Source organism: Amphibalanus amphitrite, unplaced genomic scaffold (assembly GCF_019059575.1).
Source record: "Amphibalanus amphitrite isolate SeventyFive unplaced genomic scaffold, NRLGWU_Aamphi_draft 000004F_arrow, whole genome shotgun sequence".
Taxonomy (NCBI): Eukaryota; Metazoa; Arthropoda; class Thecostraca; order Balanomorpha; family Balanidae; genus Amphibalanus; species Amphibalanus amphitrite.
Window position 1 is genome coordinate 1,502,044 of NW_024881501.1, and position 15,263 is coordinate 1,517,306.

Sequence of the window (15,263 nt, forward strand, 5' to 3'; positions counted from 1 at the left end):
AAGACGTCGACTCAGCCACTGACGCTGTCCCGCATCCTAGGCCCACCATTCAGGCCCCAGACATCCCGGTCGACCCACTGAGTTTCCTCCCCTCCAGGTCTCGTTCGGGGAGGGAAATCCGGCGTAACCCCAGGTATCTCCCTTGATGAGGTACACAGATACCGCCCTCTTATGGCTGTTGAAACGATTTTGTGCACACATTTTTTTTTTGCCGGGAAGGTGATGTCATGGTTCTTCCGTGTTCTTCATGCTTGCATGTCAGCATACTCATTGCATATGGATATGTGCATGTGTGTGTGCCCGTCTATCTGTGCGCTCTATGTCCGTGCTTGTGTACGCTCGTCTTCCCGCGCGCTCTGCATACTGCTAGTCCGCATTTCGCTGCCGTCTGATCCCGCATGCCCGCGCGCATGACTTTGTCCTGGCGGATGATTCGTTTGCAGGTGCATGCTACTCACTTGCTTCTTCTCGACAATACACTTGGCCATACAACATCCATCTGTTAACCCTGCAAAGAGGGGAGAGGCTTTAAGGGACGTCACAATCCGCCCCCCCCCCCGTCGGTACGAAGTTGGCGCAGACCCCCGTCGGTGCGCGGGTTAACACTTCTTTCAAAACCGCGATGGCCCATACCTCCAGTGGGCCCATACCTACCTCCCGGGTCTTCCCTACCTATTTGATGAAATGTGAAAAGTTTGTTTTTGCAACGGAAATCCAAACTTTTTGACTTAAGCAAAACGTTAGTTCATGACTATTCATACAGCACGATGGTATCTTTGAATGCCGTTTCGGGTAGTTATGAATATCAGCATTCCGTGCTGAACATTATTTTGTCCATATACCTAGTCCAAGTTTTCAGTAAAAAGCGAAACATTTTGATTTTCATCGAATGTGGCGCATTACATATGTCCAGTCATTCAATCCGGAATCTGCCCCTGTTCAGATTTGTTGGAATTTTTGCATGCCGCCGTCTACCTCGCGGAGCCGAACCAAAATTTGCTTTAGGGCTCACACTTCACACCCAATGCCCCTCCCCCTGCAGTTGTCTAAGAATATTCCAGGCGCGCTAAAGAAGCCGTGGCCCGTGAGAAAGTTCGTTACCAGGGACAGGATCAAATCTGGTTGCCATTCTCTATAAATTATACGAAGATGAGTGGAAAACAACCCTTGCCCCGCTGGGGGTGGGGGGTAGAGCACTTCATGGGCCGGATAAATCCGTTATCCACGGATAAATCCGCGGACCGGATAGGATTGGATTCTAAATTTGTTAAAGAAGAACGGATATGGGCGGGCCGGATTTGGGAATTGAAGGTTGAAACTTGAACCCGGATCAAAACGAATCAAAATTTTAACATTCAACATTGAAGTTAAAAATTGATACCTAGTTTACCAATGTGGTGATTTTCATGTGGTTTTAGGTTTATAAGCATGGTTTTTGGAACCATGATGGTTGAGATGTAGGTATGGCTGTCTGGTCCCTTAGATTGAATTTGTTAGTCCAGTTTTGGGTGAAACCAGTTATTGGTGAAACGGATTATTACGGATATTTTTTGGAAGTTTGGCTGCAATACGGGCCATGGGTGGGCCGGATTCTGATATTCAAAGAAAGGCGGATAATGGGCGGATCTGGATATGACTTGCCGGATATGGGCCGGGCCGGATCCTAAAAAGCCTATCCGTGAAGTGCTCTAGTGGGGGGGGGGACAGAATCTGCCCCTCCCGTTTTTCGCCAATACCTAACTTCTAAACGCGTTACGCCAGCGACGTCAAACTTTCAGTTCTTATCATACATCAATTTAACAAGTTCCCTAAAACTTTTAGCGCAATCCGTCGGAAAATTTTGTGAAAATGATGTTTAAGTGACGTCATGTCACGCCATTTTCGCTTCAGAAACTGCAGCTTCAAACGCCGCTAACATCTTCCTTTTTTTAAAGGAATCAAGACGCAACAAATAACGTTAGGGGAAGCGGGGGTAACACCGCCCCCCTAAGCTTTTCGCCAAAATGAGAGAATATGTGTGAAGTTTCTTGGTAGTTTTTGTCTTGGTTACAATATTTCAACATTTTCTCACGTGTTTTAGGTACTTATTTTGCATGCTGCTAAAGCGTTTTAATGCATCACGACTTTTAAAAATACCTTGCATATTTGCCGCCTTCAAATTGTGTGGGTAACCCCGCCACCGGTGCTGATGTTAACCCAACCCATCCCTATGAAAGCTTTTCATTGCTCAGAGATCGCGTGCGATGAGTTTCCTGTTGGTAAGTGGCGATTTTCGTAAACAATCGGTGATGGACACCTAAATAGGTATAGGTTCACCAGCTGTTTGCCAGTTTTATACAGCTAGCAGTGCTTGGTCGGGATCCATGCAAAATATAAAGTAAAAAATCAAATAAGCTGCTTATTCCCGAATTGGGAACATCTACGAACATAAATAAACGTGTGTCTTTGGAGTTTAATTACTGTAGATTCTGTATTCCTCAGCGCGCACCCTCACACCGTCAGTCCATCTCGCTCACTGACTCACCGCCTGCCCGGACACAGCTTGGCCCCGGCGGCAGCGACCTGACACCGCCTGAGCGAAGTCCATCCGACTCGCATCGCGGAAAGCATCACTTAGCATCGAAAAGCATCACTGAAACTACACTCCACCCTTGATCTCAAAGGATCAACCCATCGATTGGAAATACTGGGCCTGTCTACGTTCCCGCTCGCTTCTACGTGGAACCTGTCGCTCCTCCTCGCCCACAATCTCAGCTGACTCTCCCTCCACGACTTCCGGCCCACTGTTCCCCTCTGAGCCCGCATCATTCACCACCGGCACGGTAATGACCAGACTCTCACCGTCCCTCTCTCCCTCACTGTCGCCCTCACTAACGGGCCCCTCCTCGACGGCGGCATTCCGTCGGCGTAAATTTCTCACGTGCCACGGCACTCCATCGACTTCTACGACCTGCTCAGAAACGACATCAGACACCGTGCCGGGACGCGACGCATCAACACACCGAGTTCCCCGACGACGTACCCAGACAGGGTCGCCAACACGATACGCGGCTGCCTCACTGTTCACTGGTACGGGGTTGGGCGCCGGCGGTGCAGCAGCGGGCCGCACATTGTCCCTCACATTGTACCGGAACACGACACTCGCGGGTGCAGATCCACCCTCGCGCGGCGTTACATTGTACAGGTGGACTGCCTCGGCCACCGAGCATTGTTTTCGCGCAGCAATGACCTTGATCGTGCGATGGTTCCGCTCAACTATCGAATTGCCAGCCGGCTCATGAACCGCCCTAAATCGAAGACGCACGCCCCACCTCGCTGCAAAAGCCGCAAAACTCCGACTGCGAAAGATGGTGTCATTATCACAAAGCAGCTCCTCAGGTGCCCCGCGCTCGAAGAAGATCTGTTCGAGCTGAGCGATCGTGACATCAGCGTCCGGACGACTCAGGTGTCGCCACAGACAGAACCGCGAGGGTCCACAGTCCACAACCGAGAGAAACGACTGGCCCCGGTAGTGCGTTACATCAATTGCCAGTCGCTTCCAAACGTCAGACACTTCCAACGAGCCATGCCTCCACTTCATTGGTGCCGGATCGATTGAGCGGCATGCGTCACACTGGCTCACCACATTTTGCACTTGAGCTCGCGTCACGTCCTTTGAAATGTCACGCCGTGCAAAGTACAGTGTCCGACGAACCCCGGGATGTCCGGCGCGGTCATGCACTCCTGCGATGGCCTCCGCAATATCAGCAGAGCCTCCTGGTGCAAGCTGATCCTCCGTCCGGTCCTCTGCCGCGCCGGCCGAGTCTCCCCGCGGCGTCATCCGATCCACCTCAGCGCTGCTACCACCTGCAGCTGCGACTTGATCGCCTCCTCTCAGTACTGCCGAACCCGATGAATCGTCATCAGTGTTAGGCAATGCCAGCCCATTGGCCGCAGCCTCGCAGCCGGCCATTGTCTCAGAAGCTGCAGGCGATGACTCATCACGCACCCAGTCTTTCGGCACTCGGGTCAGCTCGTCTGCTCGATTCGCTGCGCTCCGCACTAGAGTTACAGACAGCGACAGCTCGAGCTCATCCACCAGCTGTCGAATCATGTCGACCCTGCGTCTGATCAACATCTCTCCGTGTGCCTTGGTGCGCAGCCGAGTGCGGCCGCTCAATGCATCGTTGATCCAACGGTGCACTGTGACCGAGTCCGTGCGCAGATCGATGACACGCATGTCCCAAGCGACGGCCACGTTGATGCCTCTCACGGCCGCATTTAGCTCCGCAACATTTATGTGTGTGGATTCATCCTTCCTCAGCCAGCATCCGTCTTCAATGACGTCGCCGTCAGGTGACTCCACCACCACACCCGCTGCTACGGAGCTCGCATCCACCCAAACCACAGCGCGGTCGCTCCGCACGCTCCACAGACCGTGTGCCGGATCGTGACTGGCTACCCGAGCCGCGACATGACTAATCTGCTTCTGCAGAACTCCGTCGTCGGTGATGTCATCCCATCCTTGTGTGACGTCATTCACGCGTCGTTTCAACCAGGCCACGGCAGGGCGGAGCCAACCACACACGGGCATGTGAGCGATCAGGCGTCCGCACCACGAGAACACACCACGGCGCGTGAGCACAGCCGGTGGTGGTCCGACTGGGTTGTCTCTGCTCCACACCAGCCTGCCAAGCTCCCGTGAGACTCGCAGACCGAGCAGACGCGCACCGCCTGCCGCCCGCTCTGGAGGCTTGCACTCGAGACCAAAGTTCGCCAGATGAGCCACCACTCGCTCTGCACTAACAATGTCCTCGTTCACCAGCAGATCGTCCACGTACGGAAGCACTGCCCGGTTTACGTCCGCGTCACGTTCCAGAACCGTCCGAATCACCGCCTTCATGACGAGCGGAGCCACGCACAATCCATAACCGAGCCGTGTCAAACAATGTCTCTGGTTTTCGATCATCACCGTCTGAAACGGCCACAGCTGGCGGTCAACCTGAATCTGCAAATACGCGTGACGTAGATCTACGACCGCAACGTTTTCGCCATGTCGTCGCCACTTCCTCAGTTGGTCCGCACAGACGTCTGCGTCAGCTGTGTGAGCTGTCAAGTAGTTGTTCAGTTCACGATAGTCAAGCACAGGTCTCACTTTCGATTTGTTCTTTTGTTGGACTGCCATTAAAGGCACCAGACCCTTTGGTGGGCCAAGCTCTGACTCGTTGTAGGGAATAAGCCAGCCCTGCTCCACCCAACGTTTGAGTTCATCGTCAAATTCACGGCGAGCGTCACACGGCACTCTGTACTGTGCGACAGTGTTCTGCAAGCACTCCGGCTCTGCTCCGTCAGTCCACTTCCATTTCATTCTCCACGCCTTAGATGTCGGATCAAAGTACACGGCATAATCTGGTGCATCCACAACTGGTGCCCGGTCCGGGTGCAGGTCGGTCGGTGTCGGTTCGGGTTGCGCCGCCGTCTCATTGCAGCCCGAATGCAGCGATGAGGCTGCTCCATCCGAGACGCCACTGGCAGCCGCTGCAACTGGAGCGGCCGGCACAGCTGAGTCCACTCCAAAGTTCACTTCACTGGATGCACTAACGAACACGCCCTGCAGAGCAGTCACACCGTTCATTCCCAGAATGAATGAAAAGTTCAAAGGCTTTCTAGCAGACACCAGCACTTCCAACTCGACTCGAGCACCAAACATGGTCTGCACTGACACGTAACCTCTGCCTTCGCATGCGTATCGTTCTCCACTCAGTGTCACAACGTTGATTCGCTCCGCAGACCAGCGGCGGCAAACGGAGGAGTGCGCGACGCTCACGGTGCATCCGGTATCCACGAGGGCTCGACACATCACTCCGTCCACCGACAGGCGCGTGGTCGGCAGAGCGCCACTCACTGGTGAGCCGGAGAGGAGGCTGGCGCTGAGGCCACCTCTCCGCCGCCGTTTTCCGGGCAGGTAGCTGCCACGTGGCCGGGTCGGCTGCACCGGAAACAGAGCCTGCTTCCGCCCAAACCACCTCGACGTCCACGGCCACCTCGACCACGAAGACAATCGCGGGCCAAGTGGTTGGGCTGTCCGCACGCATAGCAAACGGTGGCTTCCTGACGGCGCGGACCGCGGTGGTCTGCCGCTGCAGCTACCCCCAGAACGCTATCTCGACAGAGGATAGCACGGGCCCGGTCCACCATCTCCGACAGAGACAGGGACTCCATGCGGGCGCCTGTCTGGAGAGCGTGCCGCACGGACTCGGGCAGTCCTGCCACAAATGCGCAGCTCAATCCCTCTTCGTTAATGCCTCCGAAGATCGACGACAGTCTTTGTAGGTCCGCCAGAAACACGTCGACGGACTCGTCGACCCGCAGCTGGCGATCTCGGAACTCTTCGTAGGCTTTAAACTTGTCGACTGCAAACGCACGCTGCAAAGCCGCCTTCACTTTCCCTGCGTCTGCCTTGTCGGCTTCACTCAGTTGGCGATAAACAGCCGAGGCACCCCCTGTCAGTCTCAACGGCACCACCACGGCCAAGTCCACTGCCGGTTTTTGCAGGCCACACACCAGTTCCACCTTCTCATACCAACACGAAAAGTCACTAGTGCCATCATACTCCGGGATAAGTTTCAAGTCGAAGTTCGCCATGATGGCCGAAATAGCTTGTAGATTCTGTATTCCTCAGCGCGCACCCTCACACCGTCAGTCCATCTCGCTCACTGACTCACCGCCTGCCCGGACACAGCTTGGCCCCGGCGGCAGCGACCTGACACCGCCTGAGCGAAGTCCATCCGACTCGCATCGCGGAAAGCATCACTTAGCATCGAAAAGCATCACTGAAACTACAATTACTTATCACGCTACGAACAGAAAACACCGCAACCTCAATTGGGGGAACACCGCCACCCCGTGGCAGTGTTCCCAAATAAGTAATCACAAGCAAAAATCGCCAGCGACAAGAATGTACTAGAAGGTTCAAGCAAATCTATCTTCCTGGACAAAGCCGATCAGTCATTTTTCGATGTAATCAAGTAAATCAAAACGAGTCTCTACTTAAAGACATTCAAAAGTGCTCCCAACTCATCGAATTTTTATAAGAGAATGTGCATTTTTCTTTAAATGCCCACATTGAGCTTCCATTACACTGAAACATCGGAACACAAATCAGAAGACGCTTACCTTCGTTCGGTTAATAGGAAATAACGGATTTTTACACTTTCCATTTCATACTTTCGCCGCCAGATGGGGTGGCGGTGTTTCCCACAGTGGCGGTGTTCCCCCCGCTTCCCCTATAGGTATGTACATGATTCCACTTTGTCTATCAAATGGCTATCCCAGTTTTTGAAAATTTTGGATTTTGACCCAATTTTTCTCTTAAAAAACTGACTTTTTTGGAAATTCAATATAAAATCCGAAATTTTGTGTTTGTCGAAAAAAAACGTAATATATGTTAGAGAATGGTCTATGTGCACCTACGTCCTACACACTATTTTTAGAAGAATTGTTTTTAAAATGTGGGAGTTATTCAAACTTTTTTGAAGTCACAATGCACAAAATTTTCGAAAAATGATTTTTTTTAACTTCTAGGCCTCACACGGAAACAAAGATAGCATCATCCGATTCACCGTAAAAGCCATGCATCAGGTAGACACCTTTTCAGGCCTTAACAATCAACTTCAAATTTGAACTCACTTGACCTGACTTTGACCTGACCTCGACCTGAAATTCATCCAGATGTGGTCCACATATCATTAATTTAGTGTGCTCATTAAATTGTATGAATAATATAACCCATAAAACATGTGTCGCACATGCCCTCTTCTATGTAGGTATATTTCGTATTTGTTGACCTGACCTGACCTTGACCTTTGCATGACATTGTATGCAACGAATCTTGTCTTGGTAGACTAAGAACACGTTTTAGGCAATCAGTTTCAGTCCATTCTTCGGCAACTACGGTGCAAGGGCGGAAGGCCGTAGAAACTTGCATTTTGTACATACCCTTGACCTGACCTTGACCTGAACTCTGACCTACTTAAAGTGACCATCCCACCTTAACATTAGTTTTGAGTTGAGATAGCTAAATTGGTGGCCATGACCTGCAAATACCGGTTTGGGCACTCACATCGAAAAATGCTTTAATTCGGAGAAATGGAATTTCAAACTTGCAGTTTTTGGATTCTAAGGGGCTAATGCATTGAGATGCCCCCTTAGAATTTGCGACGTCAGCGGTGATCTAACGATTTTAAACACTGGCGGATCCAGGCTTGCGTTTTGGGGGGGCCAACTCATGCAGGAGCCAAACCTAGGGTACCCCCAAATCCTGTTTTCTCATCGGATTTAGGCCACTTATTTTTCGTCACAGCCCTGACACTATGAATTTTTTTAACTAAAAAGAAAAATATATAAATGGTAGCCCACCCGACCCATGCCTTTATATTACTTTGTAAACACTTACCATTGTTTTTATCGACCAGTTAAAGGGACCCTCCCACCTTAACATTAGATTTGAGCTGAGATAGCCAAAATGGGGTCCCTGGCTCACAATTACCGGTTTCGGCACGCACTCACAACATCGAGAAATGCCTTAAATCGGAAATATTGAATTTCAAAATTGCAGCATTTTGATTCAGAGGGGCTAATGCTTTTGGATACCCCTCTGAATGTGTGACGTCAGCGGAGATCTAATGATTTTTTAATATTTTACTAAAACGTTTGGTAGCATGCGGTGGTATAGGCTGCTTTGCGCGCAACAAATGCCGCACTTTCAAATAAAGTCGCTAGGAACAGCAGCGGATATCCCAAAAAGTAAACAAAAATAAAAGTCAAATCTCTTGAAAACCGGTGAATATTTTTCGATAAAATTTGGTAGATATTCGTTTTCGCCCTTTATGAACCTAGCGACATCACTTTCATGCCAATTCATTAACTTTTTTGAAGGTGGGAGGGTCTCTTTAACCCGCTTCGAGTCAGTGCTTGGGTCCCTTTGCGGGCCGGGAGGTGGTAAAACAGCCCTGTCTAACTCGGCTCCTGGGCCACGCCCTGATTGAACTATGTTTCATTATCGTTTGGGGGAGGGGGAAAACGGGCCACTTTAGGCCTCTGGGAAGGGGGCATGGCCCTAAATGCCCCCTCCCTGGATCCGCCAGTGTAAGAAGAGACCATTGGAGCTGCAGTTGGGTACCTCAGACATCAGGGTACGCCCTCAGATGTATGTATAGGACTCGCATGGAGACCTCTTATGCTATAGTGTACTGAAAGGACCCAAAGGAGCCTGTCTATATGGGCTCCCGGAGATAGACGTGGGCCCTCAGGAGCCCGCCAGAGCCCCAATGAGGGATAAGTGAGGGATACCAAGTGCCTGCAATTGCATATTGCATAAGCCATAACGCCTTTACAAATCAATATATTATGCATCAGTGGCAGATCCAAGGGGGGCCACATGGGTCATGACCCCCTTGGTGCCCGGGGGCACCACAGGCCTGTCAGGGGCACCACCGGCCTAGTAGGGGCACCACCAGCCCGTCAGGGGCACCACAGGCCTAGCAAGGGCACCACGGGCCTGTGAGGGGCCCCACAGGCTTGTCAGGGGCACCTCAGGTCTGTCAGGGACACCAGAGACCTGCCAGGGGCGCCGCCGGCCTCGCAGGGGCACCATGGGCCTGTCAAGGACACCAGAGGCCTAGCAGGGGTACCACAGGCCTTACAGGGGCACCACCGGCCTTGCAGGGGCACCTTGGGCCTGTCAGGGGCACCACAGTCCTGTCAGGGCCCAGGGGCACCAGCGGCCTAGCAGGGGCACCACAGGCCTGCCAGGGGCACCACCGGTCTAGCAGGGGCACCATGGGCCTGTCAGGGGCCCCACCGGCCTCGCAGGGGGCACCACCGGCCTCGCAGGCATCACGGCATCACGCAGGGGCACCTTGGGCCTGTCGGGGGCATCACGGGCCTGTTGGGGGCACTTTAGGCTTGTCAGGGGCACCACAGTCCTGTCAGGTCCCAGGGGCATCAGCAGCCTAGCAGGGGCACCCTAGGCCCGCCAGAGGTACAGCCCACCGCTAAAGTAATGTAGGGTTTTACCAAACTCAACGGTTGGCTTTGACTGGCGATTGTTTAATGCGAAGTGATTGAAAAGAAGATGTCAATAGCTAAAGTTGCAGCTGCAAGGGTGACGATACATATAAGCTACATTCAAAGTTTCATTGTAGTCTGGCTAATCGTTCCTAAGCTTCAGAAGCAGAACATACCCACCAGTATAACGCCTTTTGGGGCGACTAACGGAGCGAGCGAGAGGGTGGGCCTTGCACGTGCGAAATTGCGAGGGGTACCTCCAACTAACTTGTGCACGGCACCCTACTAACCGGTCTCTAGCGACGTGCCAAATTTGGGCACAATCGGCCCAGCCGTTCTCGAGATCTGGAAGCGGCACCCTGCACGTGCGCACGTGCAAAATGGGTCCCAACTGACTTGTGCACGGCACCCTACTAACCGGTCCTTAACTGTGTACCAAATTTGAGCGCAATCGGTCGAGCCGTTCTCGAGATCTGGAAACGACCCCTGCACGTGCGCACGCGCAGCAGCACCCCAACTCTGGCACATGGATATGTAGTGCCTAGTGGGTGCCTACCTACATGCCAACTTTCAGCGCAATCGGCCAAGTAGTTACCGAGATATTGCAACAATTACAAAACGGACACCTCTTCGTTTTGCACGTGGCACGTGCATAAGGGGTCACCCACATGCATCGGGAATAGTCCAATACTTGGTAGAAGGAATGAAGCTACCCTACAAAAATTACCGCGTGTAAATCGGTCAAGTGGTTGCTGAGATATAAGCCTCGCAAAAGCGTGACCACGGCCGGCCGGCCGGCCGCTCATACTCAGAAATTTCCGTTAATCTAAGGAAAGACTACGCTCGCTTCGCTCGCTCCGTAATGACTGAAACCCCACATTACTTCTACTGTGGACTGTACCACAGGCCTGCCAGGGTCCAGGGGCACCACAGGCCTAGCAAGGGCACCACGGGCCTGTCAGGGGCACTTCAGGCTCCCGTGCCCCCCCCCCCTCCCCCCCCCAGATCCGCCAGTGATGCCACACCACGCGAAACACCGCCAACTACCAGCTGCCGCGCCATAAACACGTGCCAACAACAGTCTTTTTTTTAAGGTCGACTCCGCTCGCGCAACTTTTGACTGACCCTCACTGCTACTATATTGCTTCCATATTATGCTGTGGAAAGCTTTACTTCACCAAGTGGCTAAAAACCTCCATCAAGGTATATTTTCTTAGCAATTTTTCTGGCGTTTGGGGGGGGGGGCCAAACAGGCCACTTTAGGCCTTTAGGGGGGCCATGGCCCCCGTGGCCCCCCCTGGATCCGCCAGTGATTTTAAAACTTTATACTAACATCTTTGTGAAGCAGTGGTGGTATATGCTATTTGCGCGCAACATCTGCCGCAAACGCCGCACTTCCAAAATGAAGTCGCTAGAAACAGCGGAGATCCCAAAAAAGTAAACAAAAGTAAAAGTCTAATATCTTGAAAAGCGGTGAATATTTTTCGGTGAAATTTGGTAAATATTCGTTTTTGCTCTTTCTGAACCGAGCGACATCACTGTCATGCCAATTCATTAACTTTTTTGAAGGTGGGAGGGTCCCTTTAAGCGAAAAAATCGGCTCTCAAGATCCGCCTTGTTCAGAGCTATCGATTGCCGTTTTCCCGTCTTTCTACGACCATCGGTTCGGAAGTTAGACGGGGGTGGCAGAATCTGCCCCCCCCCCCCCCAGCAGGGCGTGTTTGGCTGAATAGCCCAGCGGGGCGCGGGTTAAGTGAAACATTCCAGGGACGCTGGATGACTTGCGGTGATAGGATGTGTACCATTGCTGACATAATCAGGGGCGCAGCCAAGGGGACCGGAGGGCACACTGGGCTTGTAGCCCGCCCGCCCTTCGCTGGGCCCGCCGCGCCGACCAGCCAGTGTCCACGCCGCGCGCACCTGCACCCTGGACAGTAGACTAGCCCGGCGTACACGGCGGGCCGGCGGGTCAGTCTAACCCACAGGGGACCGCGCTCGGCGGAGACTGGCCGTGCGGACTGTGGACGGACCGGCCGGGCGATACGGGTGGACGGACCGACGGACCGACAGACTGACATACCTACCGACCGACTGACATAATGACAGACTGCTATACTGACATGCCGACCATGAAGACGTTCGGTAGAGCCGTACCGGTTGGACTACCGGCCGACCGACGGGCAGCGACTGCCGACTGATTGGGGTACGGACGTTCAGTTCATTCTGTTTACTTCATTTATGAAATACGCCAATGGCGGATGAGGTTATCATGCTAACACAACAGCAACTACCTACCTACTCACCAAAGCGCCTACCTTAACCTTCCAGGCGGTGGAGGGGGGGGGGGGGGCATTTCCCCCCCCCCCTTTAGTTTTTTCAATATAGCTCGAGAACCGCTGCGCCGATCGTCACCAAACTCTCAGTACCCTCCCGGGAGCAGCTAGCGCACATGGTGACCAAAATTTTTTTCCAAAGGCTATGATAGGTTGGCCGCTAATGACGTCAGAGTGACGTCATTTTTGCCATTTTCGACCCAAAAAAAGGTTTCGCGGGAAAAGCTGTCAGGCCTACAGCTTTAGAGATGCAGAAAAATGTTTCAGACATAAAAGGTGTGGAATCAACAGGGCTACAAAACTGCCATTTCGGTTTCTCGAATTTTTTGGATTTTGACCCCTAAAAATAAAAAATAGTTTTTTTTTTAAATATAATAGCCAAAAAATCCAAAGTTTTTTGCATTTTGAAAAAACGGAATATATGTGATAGTCCCTACCGCCTTCTATCTACATACCAAATTTGAGATCGATACCTCTTTTTTTGGCCAAGTTATAGCGAAAAAACTGTTCAAAATTGATGACGTCAAATTTTCAAACTCAATTTTTAGCAATTCTACAGGGTGATTTTTTTTACTTGTTAAAAAGTAATGAGGTCTAGTGGGGTTAAAATGCAAATATCTCTTGCAGAATTATATGCCAGGATGACGAGCATTCTGGGACATTTTGATTTCATGCAGACACGATGTGAAGGAACGTCTATCGTGTATTTTACTTGTGCTTGAAGTTACCCCCTATCTCACCGATACGAACCAGCCCGCCTGAGCACGTGTTGAACAGCACCCTGGACTCCCATACTCATTAGGCGGACTGAAAAGGCTCCTATCACCCATTTTTAGTTCTGCCAGATATTTCCACTGTTTTCTTGTTATATCTGCCATACCTGGGTCCAAAAACTAGAAGTTTAGGGAGGGCAGGTCGAGGATTTTGATACTGGCGGCCCTGGTGGTGTCTGATTCGCTGTTTTTCTTTCTCCCTGAAGACTGATTCTTCAAAAGCTGCTCATACGCCAGATGGACCGTTTGAAGGTTATTTATGACTACAAGCTTGTTCATGCGTTATTTAACGTCTTTCTGAGGTATCTCCTTGATCATCGTATGCTTCGAACTGTCTCAATGCTTCAAAATCATCGTTTTGTGTCGTTCGTTACTGAACGGCGGTGGACCATGCGTGCCCGATTGGTGGGACATTTTCAGGCTCCATTGGGGCCGAGGCCGTCGGTTAAAAGGGACAAATGATGACACCATACAAAATGTCCCAGATTTATCTATCACGTGCATTGCTTTTTTGCACGCAATTTTTCGATTTAGGGACCACCATTGACGTTTACTTTTTAACAGTTAAAAAAAATCACCCTGTAGACCTTGTAGCGCAAAAAAAAAGAATACCATTAGCCTCCCCGTGACGAGCTGCATCGAATCGATACCCATTTTATGCAAAAAATACTAACTTTGAAATTTGACCTTTTTTGACCTAACCTTGACCTGACCTCCACCCTAAACCGTGCCTGATGGTCTTATAACCAACACCATTGAGTTGGAAATGAAAAACTGGCCATAAAACATGCATCGCATAACCTTAGTAAAGTTGGGCTCATGTGGTGACCCTTGGTGACCTGACCTGTGACCTGACCTGGTATGACCAGTGACCTCTAATAGCAACATATGTACTAGACAACTGACGCCTTATCGCTGATTTTCGACAAAATGCGTTTTACTCGGTGTTATAGCGCTTTCCCTAGAAGCCTCGTGAACGGTGAAACATTTTATCTTTGACCTGACCTGTGACGTCATCGGCGACCCCGAGGTCAATGAAATTTGGTTTCCCTCCACGAATTTGACAGGGTTATCGAACGCCGTTTGAATTTTCCGGATCCGTCCAGTAGTTTCGGAGATACGGGGGGGGGGGCAACAAATGCCCCCCCCCCACCGCGCGGAAGGTGGCTGGGAGGCCCACCGCCTGCCGGGTTAACACTAAAATCAGCAAGAAAGGTATTCGCTAACATCGCTAGCTCTTGCTCAAAACACTTTTCCGCTGAGGAGGTTTCAGACGCTGTATGTCGGTGAGCAGGCCAGCTCTGTTTCCGCGGCCCCGTCCCGCAGCCGTGTCCCGTCCCGCAGGGCCCCCCGGGCCCGGTCAGGCTCCGCGCCGGCCGCTGGCGGGGGGGGGGGGGGGAGGGGAGGTCGGGGCCGGCCGGTATACAGCCCGCACAGAGAGGGGTCAACAGTGGCGCGGCTGTCCGCAGACTCGGCCAGCGACGCCGCTGACGCAACCGTGCAGGGTCCGGCGCCGGCGCGTCCAGACCCTGCCCCGGAGCGGCGCGGCGGCGCGGCGGCGCAGCGGCCGTCTCCGGGGGTTCGGCGGACCGTCCTCTGCACGGTCACCGGGGCCGGCCAGCGCCGTAACGGGCTACTCCTATACTGGGGCAGCTGTGACCAGGAGCCGAGAGCACCCGGGGAGGTGCGTAGTGCGTAGGGGAGAGTGGGGCACATTCGTGCAAAAAATGGATAAATCCCCTATATCTGTTCTTTGGGTAGTGCAACGGCAAAATTGTTGATTGTAGTATGGAAAGGAACTATTCCATACGGCGCCGCGTGCCGAGGTGCTCCTCGGTCACTGGGCGATCAGACGGTTTGTGTGCGCGATGCTGCCTGGAGCAGACTCTGGCGAACGGTCGGCTGGGCGCTGTTTGGATTACGGCGCCAGCGAAACACGCGGTACCGAAATACCCGCCCTGTGCTGAAATAGCCCGAGACGTGTGAACTGTGATCGAGTGAAACAAGCAACACTGAAATAACCTCGGCTCGTGCTGAAATAGACCGAGACGTGCGAATTGCGATCCGACAATTTTAGCGAACCGTTTACTACATACATGGGTCGGAGACT